The sequence below is a fragment of the Gopherus evgoodei genome, chromosome 3 (genome assembly GCF_007399415.2).
Source record: "Gopherus evgoodei ecotype Sinaloan lineage chromosome 3, rGopEvg1_v1.p, whole genome shotgun sequence".
Taxonomy (NCBI): Eukaryota; Metazoa; Chordata; order Testudines; family Testudinidae; genus Gopherus; species Gopherus evgoodei.
In genome coordinates this window covers 8333635-8346790 of record NC_044324.1, presented here as the reverse complement: position 1 = coordinate 8346790, position 13156 = coordinate 8333635, and positions in this window count along the sequence as shown.

Below are 13156 nucleotides of genomic sequence, written 5' to 3'. Positions count from 1 at the left end.
CAATGCCAGGTGCCCCAGAGGGAGTGAAACTAATAGGCAATGATCAAGTGATCTCTCTCCTGCCATCCATCTCCATCCTCTGATGAACAGAGGCTAGGGACACCATTCTTTACCCTTCCTGGCTAATAGCCATTTATGGACTTAGCCACCATGAATTTATCCAGTTCCTTTTTAAACATTGTTATAGTCCCAGCCTTCACAACCTCCTCAGGTAAGGAGTTCCACAAGTTGACTGTGCACTGCGTGAAGAAGAACTTCCTTTTATTTGTTTTAAACCTGCTACCTGTTAATTTCATTTGGTGACACCTAGTTCTTCTATTATGGGAATAAGTAAATAACTTTTCCTTATCCACTTTCTTCACATCACTCATGATTTTATATACCTCTATCATATCCCCTTTAGTCTCCCTTTTTCCAAGCTGAAGAGGCCTAGCCTCTTTAATCTGTCCTCATATGGGATCCTCTCCAACCCCCTAATCATTTTAGTTGCCCTTTTCTGAACCTTTTCTAGTGCTAGAATATCTTTTTTGAGGTGAGGAGAACATATCTGTACACAGCATTCAAGATGTGGGCATACCATGGATTTATATAAGGGCAATAATATATTCTCCGTCTTATTCTCTGTCCCCTTTTTAATGATTCCTAACATCTTGTTTGCTTTTTTGACCACCTCTTCACACTGCGTGGACATGTTCAGAGAACTATCCACGATGACGCCAACATCTTTTTCCTGACTCGTAGCTAAATTAGCCCCCATCATATTGTATGTATAGTTGGGGTTATTTTTTCCAATGTGCATCACTTTACATTTATCCATATTAAATTTCATTTGCCATTTTGTTGCCCAATCACTTAGGCAGACCCAGACTGGCAGAATAGGGTGACTCAGTGACATCCCAGCTCATCAGGTGACACCCCAAAGAGAGCAAACCCGTCACAACAGTTACACAATTTTTAGCCAAGCTTTTTAATTCAAACAGATATTTTAAGTCCCACGGTGGGTGCCAGTTAAATCTAAGGTAACTACTGTTTGAAATATATAAACATTAGAGCTTTGGTTTTTGCCTGAAGATTAATTTTAAAGGTATTTTATAAACAATGTGTTAATAATTTGGCACTTCCCTCAAAGTTTTTATTACTGGAGGAATGAATAATTATCAATTAAAAACAGTGTTTTCATTGTAATTTCAAGTGTTATTTTCCACATTATTATCCTCACTCGAGGATTTTTGGCTGCTTCTTTATATATTTACTGTGAAACACGTTTTCTAATGCCCTTATGGAGCATTTGTAAGCCTTTCCATAGGGGTAAAGCTACTGAAGTGGAAAAACAAACAGAGTGAGCCAGTGAAATTGTTGTATACACCATAAAGCCGCTATCAGAAAAAAATCGTTTGCTTGGTTCCCCATCTGTAATATGGGGATGATCACACACTTCTTCCTTTGAGTCTGAGAGTGAAAAGCCCTGCCTAAAACCTAATCTGATTACGCTAGCACTTGACCCAAGTTCTCACACCTTCAAAGGCTACTTGCCTTGGTACAGTTAGAAACATCAAATACTCATTCACATTTATTGGAAAACTTGTTTATTCTGCAGACTTCCTGTTCAGAGAGTCCAAAGAGCTCTAATTTATAAAGGTAGAAATCTGTGCTTTACACAACCGGGCCCATAAAGTATTTGGCCCTGTTCCAGGAAACACTGACGCACATGAGCAGCACTACACACACATATGCAGTTGTTGGATGTTTCCACGCCCAGGCTCACCTCCAGCAGCTGGGCAACCCACAGTCACATGTTCATATGGTAATGTTAACAAGGGAAGGGGAAGGCTGCAGCTGGCAGAGAGTGGGGTGCAGCAGACAGGTTTACATTAATCTGCTTACATTAAACTATGGGCACAGCCTGTCCCAGCAGCCTCCGGTACCTCACTTACCTTCCTAACAACTGTGGAACTGGAAGTGAACAGAAGTTAAATTGCCAAATAAAAGCTCTAATTGTGTTCAATTAAAAACAGTGACCATAAACTGTTTGCCCCAGCACTGAGTCTAATACTGTCTGCCTGGGCACAGTAACTGGAAGTAACTTGCAAGCACTGTCCAGCTTGGGATAGGGACTAGAAACCATTTGTGCTATTGCAGCAAAGAGTCCTGTGGCACCTTATAGACTAAGGGACATTTTGGAGCATGAGTTTTCTTGGTGAATACCCACTTCGTCGGATGCAACCCCTCTGATATTTGTGCTATTGTGCATTCTGAAAGTATTCCTCTGACTGTAATTTGCACTGGTTCACGCTCTAACATTGTCCCCTGGATAACTGTGACCAAAAGTTACTTGCCCTGGTACATGCTCTGATTCACTAGGAGCAGCACCAGAAGTTTTAGCCCCGTTACCTGCTCTAACAGCATGCCACCAACAACAGTTACTGGAAATTTCCATGGTCATTGAGCATAATCTGTCCTGGCTCTAGTGCTGGGACTACTGGGATGGGGAAACTAACGGAGATTCCCTAGGGACGGCTAGAGGGTATTGGAGGCATTGAGAATGGGAACGGGTTGGGAGTCTGTAACAGGGTCCTCTGCTCGCTCCTCTGCCTGAGGTCGTCTGCTGCCCCAATAAAGCACAGAGAGGCTTCTCTTGCTGCAGCACCTGTGGCTTTATTTACACAACTTCCCACCACCAGTGATACTATGTACAGAGCTTGCAGGTCTGACAATCTCCTCTCCTACATGGAGTCTGCCCTCAGCCTGGAGACTGACCTTCCCCTGGCCATTCTCTCTTCTTCTGTCTGCCAGCCACCCTTTATAGCCCTTGAAGCCTCTGGCTGCACCAGTGGGCCTGTTCTAAAGGCCAGGCACCAGACTTCTCCCCAGCCCCAATCTATTGCCCCTGATTAGCCCCTGCTCAGCCAGCCCCAATTAGGTGCCTTTGCACCAGCACCCTGCTACACACTTCCCCCCTTATGCTGGTGCCAGGCCTGGTCTTCCTTGGCCTCGCTTTCCTCAGCCAGGGATTTTACTTGAGGTTGGGCCCCCTGCCCAGCCGAGGGATCCCCAGAAACAACCCCATGGGGCTTTGGCACCAAAGGTTCATTGGGTAGGGGGTGGGGCACCTCACAGGCCCATGCTCATCCAGAGGTCCTTACACCATTCACACGGCTGGGCCAGCTGCTCCAAAGGCTCCCCTTCCTTTTCTAGTGGGGGTGACGGTTTAGAACCTGCTGCCCCGAGTCGGCCCCCTGTCTCTGGTCCAGGCCCTCTGTCCCTTTCCTGTTGGGGCTCCCCCTGTTGAGTTTCTTCCACCTTCACCAGGGTTCCCTCCCCCAGGTGGTCCTGTCCAGGAAGCTCCCTTGGCTTCTCAGTTACTCCCTCAGGTTCCCTATTTTGGCTTGGTTGTCTAGGCTGCTCGGTTTTCCCCCCCGGGGAGGTTGTGGGGCCTTCCCTTGCTTCGGGTCCACCTCCACCAGGGTCTTGCCCTCTCTTTCCAGGGTTCTCTTTTCCCTTTTCTTTGATGGCTGCTTCCCCATGATCTCTCTCCCCTTCTGGGGAGGGTGCCAGTCCAGCCCCAGGACCATGGGGTAAGCCAGCCCTTTGATTACCCCCACCCACTTCCAGGTAAACTGCCCTTGCCTTCAAGAGGTACCTGGGCACGGGACAATATTCCCTATCCCTGTGGATGCATTCCACTAACATCTGTTCCCCAGGGATAAGCCAATGAGGCTTCACTAAGCACCGCTGTATAAGGGAGTGAGCGGAGGCCGTGTCCACTAGACCCCTCTGGGGCCCTTCCCCAACCCGCACCAGGATAGTGGCCTCTTTTTCCGCCCCCCAATCCTAGTCCATGCACAAAATTCAGCTGCCCCACACTCCATCACTGGGCAGTTCCAACTTTTACGTCCCAGCTATCCACACTACCAGCATACAAGCTGCCCCGGGCGGCTAGGGGTCCCCTTGGGCTCCTCCCGTCGCCTGTCTACTGGTTTCGCCCCGGTGTGCTCACGGGGTTTCCTGCCACCCACTGTGTCCTGCAGGGGTTGATGCTCCCTCGGTGGGAAGTCAGCCTCTGCATACTCCTCTGTTCTTTGCATGGAAGCTTCTAGGGTGGCCAGCTGATGTTGCTGCACCCAAACCCGCACACTGTCAGGGAGGCATTGTATAAACTGTTCAAGGATCACTTGATCCATTATCTGTCCCACGGTGTGGGCATCGGGCCTCAACCACAGTGTTGCCCAGTCTCTTAATTTTTGAGCAAAGGCCCGGGGTCGCACGCCCCCTGCCCACAGGGATGCCCAAAACTTCTGGCGATATTTCTCAGCCAAAAGCCCAAGGCGGTCCAAAATTGCTGCCTTCACTGCATCATAGTCCCTGGCTTGGGCATCCGTCAGGGCCATACACGCAATTGTGCCTCCCCAGCGAGATAGGGGGCCAGCGCAGGGCCCAGGTTATCCAGTCCCATCTCGCACCCAGGGCCACCCGCTCAAAGGTACCCAAAAAGGCGTAGGGGTCATCGGCTGGGGCCATCTTACAAAGACTGAGGCCTGGGGCCTGGGTGCCATCTCCCACAGCAGGACTCACCAGTTTTTGCAGGAGCTGTCGCTGCACGGTCGACTGATGAAGTCCTGTAGGGCCTTCTGCTGCTCTGCCTGCCAAGCGAGTAGAGCCTGCCTTTCCACCTGGTGGGACTGCTGGAAGGACTGCAGTGCTTTCTGCATTTCAGTCTGTTGCTCAGTGAGCCACTGCAGGGTGCTCTCCATTGCCAGGTCACCAAACTGTGTCTTTAGCACTAGGATCCCGGACAAGCCCTCACTTGTAACAGGGTCCTCTGCTTGCCCCTCTGCTGCCCCAATAAAGCACAGAGAGGCTTCTCTTGCTGCAGCACCTGTGGCTTTATTTACACAACTTCCCACCAGTGATACTATTTACAGAGCTTGCAGGCCTGACAATCTCCTCTCCAGCCTGGAGACTGACCTTCCCCTGCTGTTCTCTCTTCTTATAGCAGCTAGCCAGCCTTTACAGTCCTTGAAGCCTCATGCCCACAGGTGCAGCCAGTTCTAAAGGCCAGGCACCAGACTTCTCCCCAGCCCCAATCTATTTCCCGATTGGGGTTGGCTGAGCAGGGGCTAATTAGGTGCCTTTGCACCAGCACCCTGCTACAGAATGGATTAGTGATGGTGGGCCTGAGAAGGTCAGCAAGCCGCAGAATACACCTCCCATGGCGAAGAGAGGGCGAGTATGGCACAACTCCCCGAGAAGAGCAGAGACTACACTCATGAGGCCAGGAGTGGGACACACACACACATCCCCTACACTGTAAGGTCATCACTTCTCCTCGGTGGTGCAGGTGCCATCTGCTTCTCCGACCTTCTTGTGATGCCAATGCCTAACTCTACCCTAACACCAATCCTTAACTCCAACCCCTTACCCTAACCCAACCATAACTTTAAACCCTACAGCATAACCCCTAGATTCTACCTCTCTAACTATAAAGCCTCACCCTAAACCATAACCCTAACTTCTCACCCAACCATAACCCTGCCCCCTAATAATAACCCTAATCTAACCGCCTAACCCTCCCCCCAACTCAACATCTAACCCTGATTTACCCTAATCTAACACTAATCCTAAAGTAACCCTAACCCCAGACCTGACTCTAGCCCTAATCTCACCCTCAATCTACCCTAACCCCTCCCCACTAACCCTAAATGCTAACCCCCACAACCCAATCCCTCACACTAATCCCTGACCCAAACTCCCCATCCTAATCCAAACTCCACCCCCACCTCTCACCATAATCCTTGACAATGTCCCTGACCCTAATCCTAACTGTAACGCTAACCTTCACTCTGCCGATGGCCCTTACATTAACCCGTAACCCTAATTCTACCCCAACTCTATCCTAGCCCTACCCCCTAACCCTCACCCCGATGCTATCCCTAACCCTGACCCTTAACCATAACACTACCTCTGACTCTCATCCTATCCCTATCCCTAACCCAACCCTAAACCCTAACTTTAACCCTAAACCTAACCCCTACCCCTGATCCTAATCCGATCCCTAATCTGAATCCCTATCCCTACCCTTTCCCTCAACCCAAATTTGTACCAGAAACCTCAGAATGAATATTTTATACAACGGTTATTAGATTAGGATGTGGGATTTGCGTACATGGGTGCATTTGGTCACAGGGAAGGTGTTGATCAATGAACAGCAAGTGTGAGGCTGGAAGACAGAACTAATTGCATCAGCCACTTAGTGTCAAATTGGTTGGGACTGTGGGAAGTGGTAGGGGAAGGTGTAAATGTGTAAATATTTATCCCAGGTCTACTTGCCTTTCCCTTTTATCTAACTCCCCACCCCCAAAGGTCATTTGTTTAAACCTCTGTGCCTGTGAGTGATTACAGACTTGCATGGCAAAGGCACCCAGAGTAAGTGCCCATATTAGAGTGAGGGCTCAAGTCAAAATTAAAGAGAATCTCTTAACATAAGGATACAGCCTTTGTTACTGTTGAGATGTTAGCAGAAGGATTAGCTCCCCCCCCCCACACACCCCGCTTAAAAATATCTCACTTGACTAGATGTAGCAGTGAAAACAGGAATGCTGAAGGGGGGAAACCCAAACACGGCAACACTGGGTTTTGCACAGGAGGACCAGGAAGCAAAACTGACCAAACGAGTTTCAGTGTTTGGTTTGCTTCCCGGTTCTCTTGTGATGAAATCTGTGCAGCTGTGCTTGCATTTCTCATGCTTCAAAAGGTTAATTTCTCCCTACCACTACCACCTGCCACTTCTACTTATAGATATTTCTCAAAGTTCAGGCAGGTTTGGATCCTAAGTTTTTATTTGTCTTTATATATGCAGAAAAGATGACAGCACTCTGAGCAGCAGTGTAGCTACAATGATGCCACTGGTGCAATCATGCCAGGACCCACAAGATTATGGGAACCCAACCAGCTGGAGCAGCACTCCAGCACTTCACCTTGTGCCTGGTGTCACAATGCCACTCACTCAAATTTGGCCCCCACCATCTCTATCACAGTAAGGGGAAGGAGGCTAAATTTGCCTGAGTGGAGTAACAAGTTGGGGCATGGCATCATGATGCCACTCAAATTTGGCCCAGCTGCCCTTAATTATGATGGAGAAGTGTCCAGGCCAAACTTGACTGGCACTGCCATTCAGCACTCAAATTTGGGGGCTGGCCATGGGCACGTGCAGAACCTCTGTATAGCTAGGAGCAGGAGGAACGGCCCAAGTCCAGGATGAGAGCAAAGTGCTCCATGTAGGGCGAGCGGGGGGATGAGTGGCCAGGAAAATCCTGGGGCTGGTGGCTGAGGAGCTGGTGGGATGAGTTTTGGCTGACCTTTGGGGAGTGGGGGGGGGAGGATGGGGAATGAGGGTTGGGGGAGTGGGTGTAATTGGGGGGGTGAATGAGTTGGGGAGAAACGGAGGATGTTGGGATGGCAGATAGGCTGGGGGCTGGCATGTTGGGGGGCTTTTGAGGACTATGGCCTGGACTTGCAATGTGGTCCCTAAGCTATTCTTGCATCAGTGCACTTTGAGGCCTTATTACACCAGCAATTCTGAGAAATAACCATCCAAATTCTTGAGGGCGGGTGATATGACTCAGAAAATAGAAATGTCATGATTGAGGATGTAATGGATTAGTCTGGTTAGGTGACCCAGAAGACAAATGTCTTACAAACTTTCTTACGTTATTACTTGAAACCAAACAGAAGTTTTTTTTTCAAAGTATCTCATCAGGTCTTTCCTGATCACTAGGGCCCTACCAAATTCACATCCATTCTCATCAATTTCACAGCCAGAGGGTTTTTTAATTGGTCAATTTCACAATTTCTGATGTTTATATATGAAATTTCATGATATTGTAAACATGGGGGTCCTGACCCAAAATGGAATCATGAGGGGGGTTGCAAAGTTGTAGGTGATCCCAAGATTGCCACCTTCACTTCTGTGCTACCTTTAGAGCTGAAGGTAGCACCCTCCCAGATTCTGCAGTTAGAAGAGGTTTCCAGAGATGGAGGTGGGTAGGATCTCCCCCATGCTACTGGCAGTGTCCCAGCCAGGGGCTCCTAGCTGTTAGTTCAGGCCAAGGACAGATTAAGGCTGGGGCCACTGGCCAATTTGGGGGCCCTCCAGGAAAAATGGGTGCCCTGGTCTCAGAATATGCCCCTACCCGGTCACCCAAGTCCTGGCAGGAACTGCAGGGGAAGAAGCCCCAAGCCCAGGCTCCCCTGAGCCCTGGCTGGAGGGGCAGAAGCCCCAAGCTCCATCTGCCCCTGCTTCGGCTGCAGCTGCCAGGAGGAAGCCCTGGGTTTGGTGCCGGAGCCATGGCAGGAGTCGCAATGAGGTGAGGGGGGTGCAGAAACCCAAAGCCCAGGCTGCCCCAGATGCAGGAGGAAGCCGCACCTGGATCTAGAGCTCTGGCAGGAGCTGCGGGGAGAAACAAAAGCCCGGAGCCCAGCTCCTGGGCTGCTGCAGTGCAGAAGTGAGTGGGTACGACCCTCATTTCTGTGCTGCCTCTGGAGATGGGTCTGATCTCCCCACCAAGAGCAACCATGCAGGGGAAGGACATAAGAATGGCCATACTGGGTCAGACCAAAGGTCCATCCAGCCCAGTATCCTGTCTGCTGACAGTGGCCAATGCCAGGTGCCCCAGAGGGAGTGAACCTAACAGGTAATGATCAAGTGATGTCTCTCCTGCCATCCATCTCCACTCTCTAACATCCTGGCTAATAGCCATTAATAGACTTAACCTCCATGAATTTATGTAGTTCTCTTTTAAACCCCATTATAGTCCTAGTTGTCACAACCTCCTCAGGCAAGGAGTTCCATAGGTTGACTGTGCACTGTGTGAAGAACTTCCTTCTATTTGTTTTAAACCTGCTGCCCATTAATTTCATTTGGTGGCCCCTAGTTCTTATATTATGGGAACAAGTAAATAACTTTTCTTGTTCACTTTCTCCACACCACTCATGATTGTATGTACTTATATCACATCCCCCCTTAGTCTCTTCTTTTCAAAGCTGAAAAGTCCTAGGCTCTTTAATCTCTCCTCATATGGGACCCGTTCCAAACCCCTAAACATTTTAGTTGCCCTTTGCTGAACTTTTTCTAATGCCAGTATATCTTTTTTGAGGTGAGACCACATGTGTACACAGTATTCAAGACGTGGGCATACCATGGATTTAGATAAGGGCAATGAGATATTCTCTGTCTTATACTCCATCCCTTTTTTAACGATTCCTAACCTCCTGTTTGCTTTTTTGACTGCCGCTGCACACTGCATGGGCATCTTCAGAGAACTATCCACGATGACTCCAAGATCTCTTTCATAGATTCATAGACTCTAGGACTGGAAGGGACCTAGAGAGGTCATCGAGTCCAGTCCCCTGCCCTCATGACAGGACCAAATACTGTCTAGACCATCTCTAATAGACATTTATCTAACCTACTCTTAAATATCTCCAGAGATGGAGATTCCACAACTTCCCTAGGCAATCTATTCCAGTGTTTAACTACCCTGACAGTTAGGAACTTTTTCCTAATGTCCAACCTAAATCTTCCTTGCTGCAGTTTAAGCCCATTGCTTCTTGTTCTATCATTGGAGGCTAAGGTGAACAAGTTTTCTCCCTCCTCCTGATGACACCCTTTTAGATACCTGAAAACTGCTATCATGTCCCCTCTCAGTCTTCTCTTTTCCAAACTAAACAAACCCAATTCCTTCAGCCTTCCTTCATAGGTCATGTTCCCAAGACCTTTACTCATTCTTGTTGCTCTTCTCTGGACCCTCTCCAATTTCTCCACATCTTTCTTGAAATGCGGTGCCCAGAACTGGACACAATACTCCAGCTGAGGCCTGACCAGCGCAGAGTAAAGCGGAAGAATGACTTCTCGTGTCTTGTTTACAACACACCTGTTAATGCATCCCAGAATCACGTTTGCTTTTTTTGCAACAGTATCACACTGTTGACTCATATTAAGCTTGTGGTCTACTATGACTCCTAGATCTCTTTCTGCCATACTCCTTCCTAGACAGTCTCTTCCCATTCTGTATGTGTGAAACTGATTGTTCCTTCCTAAGTGGAGCACTTTGCATTTACCTTTATTGAATTTCATCCTGTTTACCTCAGACCATTTCTCCAATTTGTCCAGATCATTTTGAATTTTGACCCTGTCCTCCAAAGCAGTTGCAATCCCTCCCAGTTTGGTATCGTCCGCAAACTTAATAAGCGTACTTTCTATGCCAACGTCTAAATCGTTGATGAAGATATTGAACAGAACCGGTCCCAAAACAGACCCCTGCGGAACCCCACTTGTTATACCTTTCCAGCAGGATTGGGAGCCATTAACAACTACTCTCTGAGTACGGTTATCCAGCCAGTTATGCACCCACCTTATAGTAGCCCCATCTAAATTGTACTTTCCTAGTTTATCTATAAGAATATCATGCGAGACCGTATCAAATGCCTTACTAAAGTCTAGGTATATCACATCCACTGCTTCTCCCTTATCCACAAGACTCGTTATCCTATCAAAGAACGCTATCAGATTAGTTTGACACGATTTGTTCTTTACAAATCCATGCTGGCTATTCCCTATCACCTTACCACCTTCCAAGTGTTTGCAGATGATTTCTTTAATTACCTGCTCCATTATCTTCCCTGGCACAGAAGTTAAACTAACTGGTCTGTAGTTTCCTGGGTTGTTTTTATTTCCCTTTTTATAGATGGGCACTATATTTGCCCCCTTCCAGTCTTCTGGAATATCCCCCGTCTCCCATGATTTCCCAAAGATAATAGCTAGAGGCTCAGATACCTCTTCTATTAACTCCTTGAGTATTCTAGGATGCATTTCATCAGGCCCTCGTGACTTGCAGGCATCTAACTTTTCTAAGTGATTTTTTACTTGCTCTTTTTTTATTTTATCTTCTAAACCTACCCTCTTCCCGTAAGCATTCACTATATTAGACATTCCTTCAGACTTCTCAGTGAAGACCGAAACAAAGAAGTCATTAAGCATCTCTGCCATTTCCAAGTCTCCCGTTACTGTTTCCCCCTCCTCACTGAGCAGTGGGCCTACCCTGTCCTTGGTCTTCCTCTTGCTTCTAATGTATTGATAAAAAGTCTTCTTGTTTCCCTTTATTCCCATAGCTAGTTTGAGTTCATTTTGTGCCTTTGCCTTTCTAATCTTGCCTCTGCATTCCTGTTATTTGCCTATATTCATCCTTTGTAATCTGACCTAGTTTCCATTTTTTATATGACGCCTTTTTATTTTGTAGGTCACGCAAGATCTCGTGGTTAAGCCAAGGTGGTCTTTTGCCACATTTTCTATTTTTCCTAACCATCGGAATAGCTTGCTTTTGGGCCCTTAATAGTGTTCCTTTGAAAAACTGCCAACTCTCCTCAGTTTTTTCCCCTCAGTCTTGATTCCCATGGGACCTTACCTATCAGCTCTCTGAGCTTACCAAAATCCACCTTCCTGAAATCCATTGTCTCTATTCTGCTGTACTCCCTTCTACCCTTCCTTAGAATTGCAAACTCTATGATTTCATGATCACTTTCACTTAAGCTTCCTTCTACTTTCAAATTCTCAACAAGTTCCTCCCTATTTGTTAAAATCAAGTCTAGAACAGCTTCCCCCCTAGTAGCTTTTTCAACTTTCTGAAATAAAAAGTTGTCTGCAATGCAGTCCAGGAACTTATTGGAGAGTCTGTGCCCCGCAGTGTTATTTTCCCACCATATATCTGGATAGTTGAAGTCCCCCATCACCACCAAATCTTGGGCTTTGGATGATTTTGTTAGTTGTTTGAAAAAAGCCTCATCCACCTCATCCACCTGATTAGGTGGCCTGTAGTAGACTCCCAGCACGACATCACCCGCGTTTTTTACCCCTTTTAGCCTAACCCAGAGACTCTCAACACTTCCGTCTCCTATGCCCATCTCCACCTCAGTCCAAGTGTGTACATTTTTAATATATAAGGCAACACCTCCTCTCTTTTTCCTGACTCATTGTAGCTAAATTAGCCCCCATCATATTGTATGTATAGTTGGGGTTATTTTTTCCAATGTGCATTACTTTACATTTATCCACATTAAATTTCATTTGCCATTTTGTTGCCCAATGACTTAGTTTTGTAAGATCTTTTCGAAGTTCTTCACCATCTTCTTTGGTCTTAACTATCTTGAGCAGTTTCGTATCATCTGCAAACTTTGCCATCTCACTGTTTACCCCTTTCTCCAGATAGTTTATGAATAAGTTGAATAGGATTGGTCCTAGGACTGACCCTTGGGGAACACCACTAGTTACCCCCTCTCCATTCTGAAAATTTACCACTTATTCCTACCCTTTGTTCCCTGTCTTTTAACCACTTCTCAATCCATGAAAGGATCTTTCCTCTTATCCCACGCCAACTTAATTTACATAAGAGCTTTTGATGAGAGACCTTGTCAAAGGCTTTCTGGAAATCTAAGTACACTATGTCCATTGGATCCCCCTTGTCCACGTTTGGTGACCCCTTCAAAGAACTCTAATGGATTTGTAAGACATGAATGACAACTCATGTTCCCCATGCCCCTCACCCCAGCATGGCCGGACTAGCAGCTAGGAGTCCCGGGCTCCTAACAGCAGGGGAGATCAGATTTAAAGGGGGAGGGTTGAGTTCATGGTCCGTGACATGTTTTTCATGGCTCAGAAATTGGAAGGGCCCTACTGATCACTAGTTCCAGTTTCCATCAAAGGCATCACTGGAGTTGCAGTCTCTGTATTCTGCACTTCCACCATGCTGCTCCCCACCAGCCCCCAAGCATTGTGGGAGTTGCAATCTCCAGCTTGCAACTTCCCCTCCCCCAACCTCCTGCAGCTACCTCACCCTGCTTCCCCATTCCCTGGGTCACCCCCCAACCCCCAAATTCCCTTGGGCTTCCCAGTCCCTCCCAACCAACCAGGCAGGCACCCCCCTCCTGAGTCCCAGTCCAGCCCCTCTCAATCCTCCTTGCTCTCCCAGCCCAGGAATACCCACCCATCCCAAGAGAACTTCACCCTCCCAATCACCCCATCCTGAACACCCCAAAAGCCCTCCATCTCCCTTCCCCTCTATTCTTATGCTCCCCCACACTGCTCCATCACTCCAACCTGCCTGGG